Consider the following 16198-nt stretch of genomic DNA (forward strand, 5'->3'; position numbering starts at 1 on the left):
CACGTAGTAAGTTCTTTTGATCTCCTTCAAAAGAATTCCAAACTCCCAACCTTGGATTAAAATGCTATAATTATATCCCAAAGAAATTAATTTCTCTTAATTCTACCCAGAGATCATAATTGGCTTGACAGAAATAGGAGAAATCTTTAGTATCAAATGCTCTTAATATTCTATAATCATTTTTCTTTCTTAACTTTGCCTGTGATTAAATGATCAACCTTTATCCTAGGAAAACCGCAAACCTGTTCAAATAGATATATTAACAATGTCAGAGCTAGGAGTCGAAGAACTATATTAAATCATTCCAGACCCAAGCTTAATCACAGAGCTATCAATCCGTTAACGCTAAATTTGAGATGCCCCAAAATTCTTCTTAGAATTATCAAAAATAGGAGAGCCCATAACTACTTCCAGTAGGCAACGAATCAACAACATTCCCCTCTACTAGAAAACTAACGCAAGTCTTCCATAATAATACCCTTCAGATCAAGGCATTATCATTACTATTTTTTTTTTTTCTAACCGGTTTCAAAATAACTCAAACCACTACACTTCTGCTGTGCACTCTGATCTGACTCATCAAATTCTCTAAAGTCACAAAATGATTTCTGACCAAAGCATCACTTTGCATGGAGACTAAGAAAATCCAAATTTTAAATTTTTAAGTAGAAGTAAAGCAAAACCTCTAGATCTTTTTGTCCTCGATTTATATAGAGTATACTTACCATAACTAACCCCTAATCCTTTAGTCAAGTTTAAGGTCACTACGTGATCTCCACAACCTTCTTAGAATCCAAAATATCTAAATTTAATTTAAAGGGAGGTAATTCTTGTATTCCCTTAGCAATTTAATTAGAAGATCTACATTGATTTTCCTTCCAACAGAATTTACTTCAAATTCAATGGGTTAGAAGTCATTGAGCCAATACACTATGATTAGAATTTAACTCGATCGATCTCCTGATCTTCCTTCACCAAGATTCTTAACATCCATCAACAATGCTATATATGATAATTCATGTAAGCGTCTCATGACCGAAGTCTCTACTCAATATGACATTTATTAGTGGCTTCATCAACAATGACAAAAGATCCCTGCTCAAATCTTAAACCTAGGCTTGAGTTTTAAATTAACACATCAAATAGTCTTCTACAATTATAAGTAAAATCCAGTAGCCCAATCCAAACATGAGAATTCAAATAATTAGAATTCTCCCATCAATATGCATACTCTATGGCCTCAAAATAATCAAATACATCCATAGGAAATAGACCTATTTGCAATATCCAACATGCCAACACTAGATATAATCCACATACATTTTCAACTTCGAAGAACGTTCCTTTCAATATTATGAAATCTCCTTAGCTTACTCCAATACTAAATCAACGTACAAATCCCACTCTAATAATTAGCAGCAAAACCAAAAGTATGATCACATCAAAACCCACATCAAATTTGAACTTTCAAATCATTTAAATAATATCTGAACATGGTATACTCGATATGCCATTGTTGACCTACACTTATCTTAGGTCAAACCTCTCTTATCATGATCAAAGACAATTTATACTTTCCTTCCGTATGCATCGAAAACCAAACCGATGCATACATTTTATCACAATGCCCAGTGATCTTACAGCTTAAGCACTGAATTTAATTGTCATGTCCAAAGTGATCATAACCTTAAGCTATGATATATTTCTGTCACGATCCTTAGTGATCTTAAACACATGCTCAGATTCCAACTGGTCACATTTTCCAATAATCTTAAACCTCAAACTTTAATGCCACTAAGGCCACAGTCCCTAGTGGTCTTAAACCTTAGATTATAATATCATTCTTGTTACAATCTCAAGTGATTATAAACCAAATCTCTGATAGTTTTTCTATCATAATTCTCCACTGATACTCACCTGAACATAAACCCTAGGATACCTTAACCTTAAGCTCTGATACCACTCTATCACGCCCCGAACCCAGCACCCGGGTCCGGCACGCGACCGGCCGCATGAGCCCTAGAGCAATGCCCTAAAGATCATGCAAGGCCTAAGATAAACAAAAATTCCAATAAATCCATAATTAATGTATTTAAAACAAACCAACTAAAATGTACTGATTTAATTTCTCTGTCACGCCCCGAACCTAGCACCCGGGTCCGGCACGCGACCGGCCGCATGAGCCCTAGAGCAGTGCCCTAAAGATCATGCAAGGCCTAAGATAAATAAAAATTCCAATAAATCCATAATTAATGTATTTAAAACAAACCAACTAAAATGTACTGATTTATTACATAATTTCAAATGTCCATAAATAAAAGATAGATTAACTTCTATCTATCCAGCAATCAGACTCTATGCTGATCTTATTTCTCGTACCACCCAATGGTCTCTATAAATCCAGTGCCTCTGAAAAAGAAAGTAAGTGTAGTATGAGCTTTTTCAGCCCAGTAAGAATCCCAACAGCCACACACAGTAATAATGATAAAATCATCAAAACATCAAATACATGTCATTTCATCATTTCAAAAGCTCAACAAACAACAAGTGTATATAATTAGTACATATACACAAATCCTTTTCCACATTATGTGATCCATTTCCGTATTACTCTGATTCCCAAGTTTTCAGACTTTTCACTTCTGGCTTTGGACTAACCAAGTTCATGACCCAGTCCAAGACTGCACAATCCCACGCATAAGCTCGTGGCAGCTATCCCACGCGTAAGCTCGTGGAGGCTATCCTACGCATAAGCTCGTAGAGGCTATCCCACGTGTAAGCCCGTGGAGGCTATCCTACGCATAAGCTCGTAGAGGCTATCCCACGCATAAGCTCGTGGCAGCTATCCTACGCATAAGCTCGTAGAGGCTATCTCATGACAAGGTTAGTCCAACCCATTTTACATGTCTAGTTTTACATGTTTAATCAAATTCCAATCAAATTCCAATCACACCACATATTTTCATAATTTCTCAAAAATATGTTAATTCTTCCCAATTTAATTATTTCAATATTTCCATAGCAATCAAAATGTACATCTCATATGTGTCATACAAGCTCATAAAATTAATATCAACATACTGATAAAAAATATATCCAAAGATAAAATTCCATACATGCATAAAAAGAGGTACTCAGTTGTAGGATTCTTACAGAAATTGTAGACTGACACAAGTACAAATCCGAATCACAACCTACGCGCTGGGGTGCTGAGTCCCCTGATCAAAATCTCCTGGCACCGCCGACTCTTCCTCTACAACATCAATTATAAATCACAACTAAATTATTTAATATTTAAATATTTTAAACCATAATTCATATCTACTATGGGGTCCATCACCAGGTCCCCAAACATCTCAATCCCTCCAAATCTAGGGCAGTCGGGGTGGCCCGACTCCCACCCTTGTACCACCGGTCTATGTCGTCGCCAGCCGTGGCCGCTGCCACGCCGGCGATGATGGCCGGTCCCGGTGAAGAGACCAAAAAAAAGGGATGATTTCTCTCTCTTCATGGTTGGGAGTACATCACCCTCCCTCAAATCCTTTTTGGTCCAAGGGCAACAGCCATGGTGGCTGTGCCCTCTCCTTCCCCCAACCCGACAACACCACTGGTCGAACCATCGCCAGCCGTTTATGTTGCAGTCGCCGGCGATGGTGGCCGATCAAGAGTGGGAGAGAAGAAGAAGTTTCTTCTTCTCCTTCTTCTTCTTCCTCCCCCAAAAACCGACACTGGGTCCCCTCCCCCTTCCTCCATTCATCCACGGAAGACCCTCCTCACAGCCACCGTGATGGTGGCTCGGCCCCCACCCGACGGCACCTAACCGTCGTCGTCGTCGCCGGTGGCCAACCGACGAGGGGAAGAGGAGGAGAGATGGGATCCCGAGGAAGAAGACCTCGGATCCACCCTCCCTCATCACATACAAAGCCCTAGAAATCATCTCCGACCTTCACACGAACCCGACCAGCCCCACCGCCATGCATCTCGGCCATCCCGGTGGCCGGCGGCAGCCAAAAATTGGAAAGAAGAGGCCGAAACAGGGGTACCCTGTTTCGGGCTCTTCTCCGACGATTCACCGGCCAACACTTTACCCATGCCACCCAAAATCCAGAAAATAAAACACAAAGGAACGATTACCTCGGTCCGGCGGGGCGTTCCGGCGATCCTTCCGGTGAGAAATCGGAGGAGGAACCGTGAGCAACTCCCCTCGGATCCACGCTTCTTCACCCGATTTGTGGAAGATCTTCACCGAAGGAACTTCCTCCGCGGCCGACCGGATCTCGGCGCTTGGCCTCCTCTCCGGCATCCGGTCTCCTCCGGCGACCTCCGCTCCAACGCCGCCGCCCCTCCCTCAAAATGGCTTCCTTCACGATCGTGCCTAGGGCACGATCATAAGAGGGATACGGGTCCGGTCTTTTCGGGCCGGCCCGTTAACGTCTTTTTTTTTTCTGGGTTTTTACAATTTCACTCCATGTAGACATAAGAATAAAAGGTCTGACAACTTAACCATAACCTCAAAAAAATTCGGAGGAAGAAAATTATGACATTTGACCAAGAAGATTGTGAAAAATGTTGGCACGAGATCATCAACAGCCTGAAATCCGGCCAAAGGAAAGAAGTATGGGGCAGCAAAAGTAAGCTAAGTCAAGCTTATAATGAGTAATCTTTGCCAACACTGACCCCATTCTATCTAATATTAATAAAGATTTGGTGCTTTTCACAGCACTAAAATGGTGGTGTTAGGGGGATGTCGCACCCTGTAGGCACTGACAATGGAGTCAATGCCGACTTCAACAGCCATCAATGGTGGCTACCTTTGGACTCTTCTATGGAGGTCCAACTCCCCTTTCTTATCTTGTTTCCCTCGTCCACTAACGTTCATCTGCTCTTTGGCCAACCTATCCATAGTTCTCATAGAAACCATGGATTGTGGAATCATGACCCCTTATAAGATTATCATTTTTTTTTGTTACCTTGGATCAGAAATTTAATTATATGTATAAATTAACATAGAAACCCAAATTTGTGTAGAGAAAAAGTTCATGATATTGTGTAATATGTAAGGTTGTTTCAACAAAAGGTACCAAGGTTACATTATTTATTTCAGACTGTAGGATGCCTGGGGTTGGAATAATTGATGTTGTGCACCTTCTTGTTGCTCCCTTTTGGATTTGAGTCAACCCGGATGACGATTAATAGCTTCATTGGACAATGGTTACTTTTAAGTTACTAGATCATTGACTTTTTAATTTAACTTTAGTTTTTATACTTTAATTTTTCTTGAAAAGGGGGAAGGGAAAATCCACCACTTAGATTCAAATACTGGGAAAGTACTTTTAGGTTTCAAACCATTAGAACCTCCCCCGTTTTCATGAGAGCTACCGCCACTAGGCTATTTCTTAGTTGAGATATCATCTATAAGGCTGCAAGTGGATTGGATTGACCTGCTTCAAAATAAGTAAAAAATTAATTCGGTCCAAACCAAAGTAAACTTATTTGGACTAGATTTAGATTAAAAAACATGACCCATTTCAGATATAAATTGAACTTGGATTTTTAAATTCCTAATCTAAATCCAAACTGATCCAAAACTACAGTACTTTATATTTCAAAACCCTACAAAATTAATCTTATTTCACAATATAATTTGATAGTAACCTATATTATTGATTATAGGTAATATGTTTTCATCAATCAAATCTTAGGTGAAAGATGTTTTTGATAATTTACCTATTGCTTACTATTATTTTATTATATAAATGTTTATTATACAATTAGATAATTAATATTTATATGTTTATTAGGATTTATATTTTGATTATTTTTGACCAAATTTGATAAAAAAATTTCAATGGATTGATAATATTAAATGTGATCAAATCCTATCCAAGAAGTTGAATTAGGTTAGGGACCAGATACAAGCAAGGATTGAATTTCACTTGTGCCCGTCTCCGATCCATCCAGAACTGTTTGCGACCATATTCATCCATCCTATCGTATGCATTAGACTAAACTTGCCTTGATCTAATTTGAGAAAAACAACCTTGTAAGAGCTCAACTTTCTATTTTTTTAGGTTTAGGATCATTAGGATGATGAGCCATTGTTTTGTTCGGTTGCAAAACACACTCAAAATTAGCATATAACAATTGCCGAGGCTATGAGAAATAGCTAGTTGAGTGTTTTAAGTACCAATGGCAATAAAACAGAATGTTAGCTACCCTACCAAAAGAGAATAATTGAGTCTTGTTTAATGGTAGAAGAGAGTTTATTAAGAGGACTTGTATTGAAACTATCAATTTTGATGATAGACTAGATTTATATTGAAAATTAATTCAAATTCTCCAAATCCTTTATTATGCCTACTAATATGTATTTTAGGGGAAAAAAAATTAAGCCTATGCACATAGCAATGTTGCTTATTGAAATATCAAATTTCACTATCTGCATCCAACCATACCCATTTTAAGAGATGATGTTATCTAACATAAAATAGATCAATATTGAACAATGGGGTTACAACATTGATGATCTAACCTGTTCGAATCTATTATCTCTAAATTGCTTAAATACTAAAAATGATATAGCTTAGAGATCTCTAATCTATACATTAATATATATATATATATATATATAATATTTTATTAAATATATTCTTATGTGTGCGCAAATTTGAATATTATAAGTAGGGCCAGTTATTGATGGTGGAACACTACCTACTGTTGGGATTGACCAAGATGTCAAGCCCAGCTGTACCAGTGTGACCCAAGGATTCTTGTCACATTCCAACTCTCCCACTTCCCCCGACTTTCGATTCACCCACTTCAAAACAATTAGCTATTTTGACCAACCAAGATCTAGTTAGACTAGGAGACCTTAATTTTGCCAACCCAATCTTTGAATTATTTTCTCATGCATGCCATATCATATCTACCACTATGAGATCCTAAAATACCTGTCCACAATGTAGACGTTGCACATAATTTTGTCATCTTGTTTAACTAAATCATGAAAGGATATTTATCAATTTTAGGCTTATGCTTTAAAGTGTCGGTGGGTATTATTAAATGGATTTATGTTTGGCAACAATACTAGTGGTGGTGAAGCATTTATCCTCCACCTAGATAATTGATTTAGTAAAAAAAAACAAAAAACTAAACTCAAGAAAATAAAAGTTTTCCTATAAATTTGGATATCTATGTTTGGTTGGTAAATGACTTTCGTTTTATAAATTTTTTATTTTGTTTTGGTACAATATGAATTATTTATTGCATGAAGACAAGAAAAGAGCTATTTGCAAATGGTAGTAGATATAGAATGCTAGCTACTACCCTAGTTGGAGGCATGGTCCTAAATTTCAAGACAACATACGTATAGAATACTAATTATTTAGTTCTATAATTCTTGGATGTTTGGTGCATTTTATCTTTTTGGTCCAGAAGTTAGGTAGATGTCATGCGTTAATTATTTAAACAAGGGCCGAAACATCCAGTGTTCCATAGGCTACGTTTTCTGTCGCCTCCCTAAATTCATGGATTTCAAGATTTAACTTTTAAATGAATTTATTTTCAATTATAAGATTTATGAGTTGGAGCCAGAATAGCTTTCCGCATTTGCATGAATTACTCAAACCAAGCACTATTTTTTGTTTGTGTGCGCTTTTTCCAAGCATCAAGTCACTTGTAAAAATATCTAATTCTTTCTAAAAAAATCTTAAATTTATATTTTATTCTTCCATGATGTAAGTATGGCTATAATTGCGGGATTAGGAGGCAAAGCAAGCAGAAGGGAAAGGAAGCCTGTTCTATATTAAGAACAACGAAAAGTAGAGTTGTTGCGATGGGCAAAGAGAATAACAAAATACGAAGAAAAAACAAGGGAAGAATAAGAGCACATAATATTTATATGATTCGGTCTATTGACCTATGTCACTAGCAGAAATAATGCAAAAGCTTCAGTATATAAAAAAAAAATTATAGAGTATAAGATTACCTTGCAAACTCTAGATCCCAATATATTTAATCTCTTGGATACTTTTGCTTTCTTCTCTTGGGGTTACAAGGGATATATGTATAATAGAGTAAATCGATTTAGACCCGAACTAATGTTCCTACAATAATTAGGTTAGAAAAATATATATAACCAATCTCCTAAGTCAATGTGGACTTGAACTAGTATCCCAAGTCAACCTTCTAGAGCTGATGTGGACTCGATTTAAAACTTGTAAAGTCAAGACATACTCAACAAATATCCACCTTGGCTTAAAATTTACCATATCAATATATATTGAAACTTTTCTAATTATCTCTTCCACACCTGCCCCTAAGGGCACTAGCCTCCACAAACACCAATCAAGTCCAGGTAATGCTTGAATTTGTCATCTGGAAGTGGCTTAGTCAACATATTAGTTGGATTCTCTGCATTTTGGTATGAAGAATGTTTCTCACCTTCAACACTTTCAACTACTGCAAGAGTATACGCAACCATATCTGCATATCATGAAAGTGGTCTAATCTGTCTCCTCTTCCTACTAGTAGCAATACTATACTGTTATTATTATTGTGACATATCATCCTCTATAAAATTCTACATCTCTATTTCATTAAGTTGAACTGGAGAGTTTTGTAACATTCTCTTTGAATTTTCAACATTAAGCTCCACCTATTTACTAAAACCACAGTTTATACCTATACTGTTAGCAGAGTTCTTTTTCTGGTTTAACATAACAGACTCATCAAATGTAACATCTTTGCTAATAATATTTTGGATGACCTAGTATCATTTGTACACCACAATCTCTCCCTTCACCCCCCTCTGCATAACCTAGGAATATGCATCTTTTTGCCCTTGGTTCAAATTTATGATCAATCACATGAACATATACAAGGCAACCAAATATTCTCAAACTAGAATAATTAACAAAGTAACCGAATTATACCTCATGGAGAATCTTACACTCAATTGCAATTGATGGAGACAGATTTACTAGGTACTATATCGTACTAACTACTTCAACCAAAAAAGTTTTTTCAAGTATAATGTTTAAGAGCACACAATGAGCTCTCTCCATGAATGTCCTAATCATCCGTTCTACAACTCCATTCGACTGTCGTATTTCTTGTACAGTGTAGTGTCTCTCTATACCTTTATTCTTGGATAACTTGTCAAATTCATCCAAATAGTATTTCAACTCATTATCAGTTCTTAGTATTTTAATCTTTCTTCTGTTTGATTCTTAACCAACGCTTTCTATTGTTTAAATTTGACAAATTCTTCATCCTTGTGTTTTAGAAAATATACCCAAATGTTTCTAGAATAATCATCAATGAACATCAGAAAATAATAATGCCCACTCATCAATGCAATTGGAGAAGAGACTTAAAAGTCTGAATGGATGTAATCCAACATGTCGTTGGTATTGTGAAATCACTACTGAACTTTGCCCTGCACTACTTGCCGAATACACAACATTCATAGTAGTCTAGTTTCTCTATCTTCACACCATCAAGCAGATCTCTTGGATAGAATCATCATTCCTCTCTCTCTCATATGCCCTAAAAGTATATGCCATAACTGAGTAGCATTCATATTTCATAATCTTAAGATAAAGAAATTGCTGCAGTACTTGTTATTGTTTTACCCAGTAATTAATACAAGCTATTAACCAACTTTTCTTTTATCACTAAAAGGGCTCCCTTAGAGACTTTCAACAAACTATTCTCACTGATATACTTATACCATTAAGAATCCAAAGTACCTAAAAAAATCTATTTTTTTTTTCAATTCTGGAATATACCAAGTTTCTGAGATCCTCACATTACCATCATACATCTCAATTTGGATTATTCCTACACCAACAATCGCAATAGATTTATTGTCTTCCAATATAACCTTTTCTTTCCTAGTCTGATAGATAGAAAACCAATCTCTATCATAAGTCATATTAAAAGAACACCAGAATCAAGAATCCACTCTCTCCAAAGCTACTGATACTGACTAACAAAATCTCACTACTAACATCATTGGAAGTTTCCTATGCTATACTAGTATTAGCTTCAGAGATAGGATCTCTCTTTTCAGCCTTTCCTTTTCTCTCTAGACAAAGTCTTCTAATGTGCCCTTCCTTTGTCGATGAAAATAACAAATATTTTCAATTTTGATCTAGACTTACCCTTACTACTAGAACCTCTTTCTCCAGCAAGCCTTCTTCTTGATTCTCCTCGTAACTCCTAGACATCTTTTTCTTCAACTCTTTAGATTGCAAGGCATCTCTTACATCACTAACTAAAAGAGATTCTCTACCATACAACATGGTATCAATGAAATTCTCATAAGAGAATGGTAGTGAGCATGATAGAATAAGGGCATGATCTCATCATCAATTGAAACACTAATATTTCTTAAATCCAAAATAGCTTTATTAAATTTATTTATATGATCTTTCATGGGTGTGCCTTCTTTCATGTGTAGGTGGTAGAGCCGATATTTCCAGTATATTATGTTTGTGAGTACTTGGTCATGTACCTATTCTTCAATTTTAATCATAGTCCAGTCGTTGTCTTCTCTTCAACGATTTCTCTGAGCACCTCATCTATCAAATACAATTGAATTGTACTATGTGCCTACACCAATAACTCTACCTTGTCTTCCTTGGACATGCTATCTAGTAACTTCTCTTTACCTTCTAATACCTTCCACAGCCTTTGTTGCACCAAAAAGGCTTGCATCATAAGCTGTCAAATGCCAAAATCATTTGCACCATTAAACTTCTTGATTTCTATTTATGCAATCGTCATCACGAAACTCCAATCGAAAAAACCAAGGCTTTGATACCATTTGTTGCGACAGGCAAGGAGAATAATTAAATAAGAAGGAAAAAAAGAAAAAAACAAGAGAAGAACAAAAACACACAATATTTATATGGTTTATATATTGACCTATATCCACAGACAAGGATAATGCAAAAGCTTCATTCTGAAAAAATTGGAGATTACAAAGTACAAGAATACCTCACAAACTCTAGTTCCCAATACACCCAATCTCTAGGATACTCAATTGCTCTCTTCCCTTAGGGCTCGTTTGGTTCACGGGAAGTATTTTCCCTCCTAGGAATATGATTCCTGGGAATCAGATTTCTAGGAAGAGGATACCTAGGAAAGTACTTTTGGCATGTTTGGTTAACCATGGGAAAGTGACAAATTTCCAAAGTGCTTATGTTTGGTTGACCATCCACTTTCCTAAGAAAGTTATGTATAATTTCTATTATGCCCTTAATAAAAATTAGGTCTTTAATGCCTCTTTAATGCTTCTTTAATGCTGAAGGGTCTTTTTGGAAAAAAAATAAAAAAGGAGTGATTCCCACCTCATGGGAAAGTAACTTTCCCATGTTTCTCATGGGAAAGACTTTCCCATGAAATATGGGAATCATATTCCCATGGGAATACAACTTTCCCATCTCTCTCCTTTGAAAACTCCAACCAAACAAGAGGCATTTCATTACTTTTCTGTTGACCACACTTTCCCCCCTCCTTTTCCTGCGAACCAAACGAGCCCTTAGGGTTACGAGGCATATATATATATATATATATATATATATATATATATATATATATATATATATATATATATATATATATATATATATATATATATATATATATATATATATATATATATATATATATATAAAATAGAGTAAATTGATTTAGTCTTAAACTGATATTTCTATAATAATCAGGTTATGCCAATATATAACTGGTGTCCTAAGTTGATGTGGACTTGGACTAGTATCCTAAATCAACTTTCTAAAAGTGATATAGACTCGATCTTCTAGAACTTGTAAACTCAAGACATGCTTAACAAGAGTAAATGCTTGAAGACCTCGAGAGCAAGAAGATGTTTGAAATGAAATATCGTTACATCACACTAGTTCTTAGACTGATCTACATCCACCATGTTCTTGTATCTTCTTGTTTCTTCTTCCCATCTTTGGCCTTTCCCAATAGCTCTTGTAACTATTAATTTATCTAGTTAATAAATCCAGGAAAAGTGTCTCAACTCCTCCATTTTCATTCAAAAAATAAAAAAATATAGCTACCATTTCTTCACTTAATTATTCTTTTAATTACATTTTAAATTGAAAAAGAATATAAAACATAGTATATGAGAAACTATCAGTACTATATATAAATTTTCTATATAGTATAACAATATCTCCCATTCTATGCAATTTTTGAACAATTAAATTTTGCAGGTTGCTCATGGCCTCATGCAACTAGAATTTTAACTCCATGTCCAAAAGTCCCATTAACACCAAAATTGTTATATAGTTATAGTGAGCACCATTTCTATTACCATGCTTGTATCTGCATTATTTCAAAATAAATTGATGACTATTTTAATATTATTATTTGTCTTTATAACAGACAGCTATATTCAATCATGAAAAATAAAAATATTATCTGCTCAATTGGTTTTCACCAAAGAAAGAATAATTTTAGTTAGTATAAAGATTTAAAAGTTGTAATAAGAACCATAGTTTTTTATCTTATAAAGAATATTATAGCCGAGCGTCTCCAAAATCTTTATAGGGTTATCATGATAAACCATCCATGAACCTTGCCATTCTCTGTAATCACAATGTACCAAGTACGTCTTATTTTGAAACTTCTCTCTTAGTAAGAAAACTTTTTCTCTTCAAAGAGATAAATTAGTCGACATCATGCTGCTAACAGTGCAGTCCCGTGGCCACGCTCACTGATTGTCCGCATGCCACATAATTGTGATAGCTATCAAGCTTTGGAGATAAGAACAAGCCTAGAGCAATCTAAATTACCAAAGTCTAGCCCACATAAAAACATCAAGCTTTCTTTGCATCTGACACGTGGCATGTATCTGCCTTAACCTTCGGCCACATATTGGTGCGGATATCAGATCGCCTGTTACGTGGAGCCACGGTCGTCACAGAAAGATGGTCTAGCCATTTTCGTTGATTGAATTGATTTTATGTTATTTTATTTTGTTTTATTTTATATTGATTGAGCTTGTTTGCATATTGTCACTTTATAGGATTGTTTTCTTTGTGGAGTCTTTTTGTTATTTCTTGACCCTATATATACGAGTCCATATACTTATTTAGGGTTATTGAATGATTGAATGAAAATAGCTTTATTTGTTCTAAAACTCTGGTGTGAAGCCATGGCCAGAGCCAGGTGAGAAGCCTAATTATTCTTCTTTGCCCTCCTCTTATCTTCTTCCTCCCTCTTTCCTCTTCTTCCTGCAGTTGTCCTGCATCAACTCTGGGGATTCAAAAAAAAAAAAAAGCATTCGAATTTTGCTTAAAAATTACTTGTTCATTAATTTTTAAGATACAGATTAATTATTTTTGATAAAATTGGGGCAATCTATTGGAAAACTAAGGCTGCAAGTTGGATCGGTACTTTAACACCGGACCTATGTCCAACCCAAATTAGATTTATTTAGGTTGGACGTGAATACAAAAATATAAACTGTTTCTGAATTTGATTTAGATCACTAAATTTTTTATACAAATTTGAACCAACCATAACTAGGATAATATATATTTTATTTCCTCCTTATATATTTAAAAATAATTTATTTTGCCTTATAATTAGTGAATAGTAAGTGTTGCCAATTATACTTGAATATAAGTATCAATCAAACTTATATAAAATACATTTTTAATTAAAAATTCCATACTATTAATTTATTATATAATATATTTATGACATAATTAGATAATAAATTTATATATTTATTGTGACTCATTTTAGGATTATTATTGACATGATTTGACTTAAAAATTGGATCGATAAAATTAATAATTATATCCAGTTCAGTCCAATCCACATGAAAATAGATTAGATTTTGAATTCAATTTCATAAAATAGTTAAAAAAATTTAAAATTCATAATTAAGTAAATTTTTCATGCAAAATTCATCAAAAACATTGATAAGTGGGGCCCCAATAAGTTGGGGGAGCAAGGGGAGGCCAAAGGGATTTGAAAAAGTTCAATGACGAACCCATGAGCCTTGGCCTCCGTCACCGTCCACTAAAGTGGTCTCGCACCAGCCACTCAGCCAGCGATCCTGGCGCTCCAATCGAGAATCTTGTATTATTAGTGCGGCTCGGCACTCGAGACGTCCACAATGTACGGCTGAGATTTTGTCGATTTCCCACTTCCGACCGGAAAAAATTCCACTTCCTCGGAACTGAAGTAAACCGCGTTTCCAGAATCCCAAGATCCGCAACTCTTACGTCCTACAATCTAATAAAATTACATCGCCGCAACTGGTGGACCCAGCGTGAATTTTGGGAATGCCAAGGGTAGAGATAGTTCAGGAACACAATCACATGGCGGCCATCATACTGGAGAGGAACGACGTATATGCGGTGGAAATGGACGGTCCTGATTTTTGAAGGTGTAAATCTTGCGGTTGGAGGTACGACTGGACGCTAGGGAGCGTGTGGGGAACGGCATTGTCGTACACCACCGACACAGCCCAGCGCCGTCGAGCGGTGGTTATCATCACCGGCGGGGACCACACGTCCACATCCTGGCCCTGGACCGGTAATTTGAGTGGCCCTGGACCGTCCACATCACCGACACACCTCACTAATTTGAGTGCGGTGAGGTTACCTCGATTTCATCTTCTGAGGCTTTTAGGGCTTTCAGTGAGCTGCTTTCAAGGGCAAGAAGCACTGCTGAGAATGAGAGCCAAGGTTGTCTTGACATGCAGAGAAGATAAAATGGGGGTCAATAATTTTTTCATCTTTGTTATTATTATTATTATTTTAATTATTCAATAGCTTAATACGCAAATGAGTTATTTTGATCCGCTTGTTTATTTGTTATTTCTAATTGTTTTGATAATTTTGAAGAAACAAAGATTTTAGGCCCTTTAGAAAAGAATTTGATTGTTGATTTTTTCCTGTTTTTTTCATATTCTATTTTCTTAGCAGTCATGCTTGAAATTTGAAAATACTTTATTTTCTCTTTTGAAAGAAAACTTTCGTTGCAAGATTTTACATAAATGTAAATCTTTTCTAGTTATGTGAAGTTTTGTGCAACATAAACTTTTGTGTCACAAAACTTACAAACATTCAATTCATCATCATATTGATAAACTATTGTAAACAAGCTATTAAGGTTCTTTACAAAAAAATAATGGTAGAATGGCCGCTCTTCAATCAAACTTAGTCTCTCCTTGATGCAAATAATAAGGAAAGAGATAGATACAAGCTAGCTAAACAAAAGCTAGTTAATATTCCTCTACTAATCATGATCATATATCCGTTACAAATTCAAAAGCAAGCACAAAGCAGTTATGGCTAACAAATCAATCGCAACTACTCATAATTGACTATATCAATGGTAATTCAAAATGATTCATAATTTCTATTGTCATCATGTTTTCTAGTTTATTCTATAAATTCTATCCAAGATATATTAGATCAATTTGCTCTTTAAAACATTGAGAAGCTATATTTAACTTTTTTTTTTACAATCAAAATTCTTGTTGTACATACACATATAGTCCCATTTATTTTTTAATATATAGTTACTATCTTTCAACCTTCACCAATCTCCATTTGGCATCATACGGTTGCTTTTATTATATAACCAACTTGTCCCTGCTTCCATCAACATCTTCACTTTTCTTCTGTTGTCTATAGCAATCATGGCCATTTTTGGGTTTCAATAATTTTATTCTTCATTTCCTTTCCTCCAAAAGAAAAAGATTTGTATAAAATTTTAATTTTAAATAAATAACATTTAGAAAAAAAATCTTCATCTTCTCAAATGCCAGTCTAATTAGTGTTTTTATATCCAATTGGCAGCTGACTAACTTATTTTCTATTCATCCAAAATTCCATCCAAATGTATGATGAGCTAGCTGATTTCTTTTTCTTATCTAATCATCTTTGCATCTACCCACTAGTCACCAGAAAATCTTTATTGACATGCTCCACTGGCACGTCGTACGTAGAATGTGTGTCTTGAAACTTACTGTTTATTTGCTAAGGTGCTAACATTTTTTAAGAATTTGGTTGATCTAACCACTTTAGTTTTGGGATGTTTTTTACAATTTTCATTTTAAACATCAACGAATAATAACCTTAGTAATTGAAGTAATTAGAAATTCCTTTTTTTAAATGATTGCTATTGTTGCAACAATGAA

This window comes from Phoenix dactylifera, chromosome 6, assembly GCF_009389715.1.
Source record: "Phoenix dactylifera cultivar Barhee BC4 chromosome 6, palm_55x_up_171113_PBpolish2nd_filt_p, whole genome shotgun sequence".
NCBI lineage: Eukaryota > Viridiplantae > Streptophyta > Magnoliopsida > Arecales > Arecaceae > Phoenix > Phoenix dactylifera.